The 2,113-nt window shown below is 49.6% G+C and overlaps 1 protein-coding gene across 1 annotated transcript in view; it reads left to right on the top strand.

The window, feature by feature from the left end:
- Nucleotides 1-1,743: 1,743 nt before the first annotated feature.
- LOC102006100 (TIR domain-containing adapter molecule 2) overlaps nt 1,744-2,113 on the top strand; it is a gene marked incomplete in the record, with an annotated part of 40,089 nt that continues 39,719 nt past the window's right edge. The window contains 1 exon segment of the mRNA XM_005376595.2: nt 1,744-2,113.

Raw genomic sequence — 2,113 nt, 5'->3', positions numbered from 1 at the left:
AATTTCCTATCATCTTGTTTTGAAATTCTGTATTGTTTTCATTGTTTTTTGTTGTATTGTTTTTGTCTTTGTTATCTTGTTGTCTTTTTCTCTTTAAAATAAAAAAATGAGAGAAAAAGGGTAGCAGGATTTTACATTGGACAAAACATGTACAAAGGGCAGCAAGATTTTACATTTATTATGGTAGGAATAGAAATATGTTTTGCAGAGTGAGAGCTGACTGCTGAGAAAGAGAAAGCACGGTGGCCACAAGATTACTGGCTGACATCTTTTGTCATCCCGGCCCTCCCATTCTTTAGGTCTAGGCTGACATCAGAGCTGGGCTCTTCAAAGGTGCTAATCAAAGGTGCTTTATATCAAAGGTGATTGACTTTCACCAGAAGAACTGAAGATAGGTGTTCTGGTTAGTCACAGGTACAGGGCGTGGGAACTGCTTTTCAGCACATGTTCTGGATCTCCTTGATTGACAGCTTATACCCAGTTGCCCAAAGGCCTGCTAAAACCTAATCTCCTGCTATTCTACCACTGACCTCCCAGCCTGGAAGCAACATTTATCCTAACACTTGGAGAATAGGCTTCAAGCAGCCAGCAACTGAGTTGTGAAAGTAGAGTATGGAGAAAAGTAAAGCAGCAGCACAGGATGGAGAGCCGGGTGATGTAGGAGCGGCAGCCAGCTTAAAAGGGAGGATGACCTGCACTAAATCATGAGAGATATAATAGTCCTGCCTGGGCTAGCCTTCCACACACCTGACTACCTAGGAACAAATTATCTTGTTTGCATACTTTTCTTTGTTTATCCCTTCATTCTGTATGCTGAGGCCTGATGTAGGCCATCTTATCAAAAACCTTGATTTCGCATCAGAAAAACTGAAAATAGCACTTTCTGGATTGTCCCAGGTTCAGGGCTTGGAACTGTTTTTCTGTGAATGTGTTCTGCAGCTCCATGATGGTCAGGCCATGCGCTGCTCTCCTGTCCAGTGTTACACCCACGCGAAAACACAGTGCCCTTTAGAAAACACCACCACTAGCTACCACTACCTACTATTACTTTTAAGCAATCCAACACAAACTAGTGGTGCGATCAAAGTTACTAAACCTTTTTGATCCTTAACTACCTCATCAGTAAGGCAGGCATAGTAAGTGCTTAATAGGGATTTTCTTTTTCTGAAGGGTGGAATAAGCTTGATGATAAAGAATGCTCAGTCGATATTTGTAGTTAATAAAAGGATTATGTAGTGCTTACCATGTGCAAACTACTCTTCTAGATTCTTTTTCCAAATAATGAAACCTTGTAAGGATTACGTATGAAAGGTACTTTCTAGAGATGCAAAGACGGGTGGTCAAGAGGCAACAGGTCAGGGATCAGAACTCTGGCGGTCTGCTCCCAGAACCTGCACGCTTTGCCAAGTATTTATTTGAAAATTGCAGAGCGCTCTACCTACAAGAGCTTAATTCCCTTGGAGCAAAGCGGAGCCATCGTTCCTGCTTCCAAGCTCCGCCTCCGCTTAGCTCTTCGCGGACAAAGCCCACGGAACCGGTACCAGAAAAAAAGCCAAACCCAAAAAATTTTTTTAAAATTTAAAAAAAACAACCCAAGGCCACGGAAAATCCTCAGGCCTGGAAGCCCTCGGGTCCTGGCTACAGGCCCCGCCCAGTGGGAGACCCCGCCCCGTCCAGTAGTAGGCCCCACCTGCCTCCCCGCCCCTTCTCTCGGCACCTCCCCCCGCCTCCCGCTCAGGGCTCTGACTCCTCCCCTCGTCCCGGACACGCTGGCGGCCTCGCAGGCTTCCACGTACGCGCTCCGACGTCTCCGGAGAACGCAGCCGGGTCGCTCTGGCAGGTGCCTAGGCCCCGCCCCTTCCGGTCAGAGCTTAGCGCCACTTCCGGCCTCTCGAGCCTTTTCCGCTGCTCTCAGCCGGCCGATTTCTTGGTCCCGCGTAGTTCCTTGCCCGTGGCTCGGCCTCTTGGCGCCTCTTCGGACTTCCGCGGCTTCTTCCCGTCCCGCAGCCCCCAGAGGCTCCGGCGGCTCCGCGCCGTGCGGCTCCATCTTCGCGGGCGCCCGGGCCGAGGCCTGCCCCGCGGGGAACCGGCGCACCCCTGAGCGCGCGTCCTG

Source organism: Chinchilla lanigera, unplaced genomic scaffold (genome assembly GCF_000276665.1).
Source record: "Chinchilla lanigera isolate Chin_1 unplaced genomic scaffold, ChiLan1.0 scaffold00007, whole genome shotgun sequence".
In the NCBI taxonomy this organism is placed as follows: domain Eukaryota; kingdom Metazoa; phylum Chordata; class Mammalia; order Rodentia; family Chinchillidae; genus Chinchilla; species Chinchilla lanigera.
Note: the sequence above shows the minus strand (reverse complement) of the source record. Positions and strands in the feature narration are given on the sequence as shown.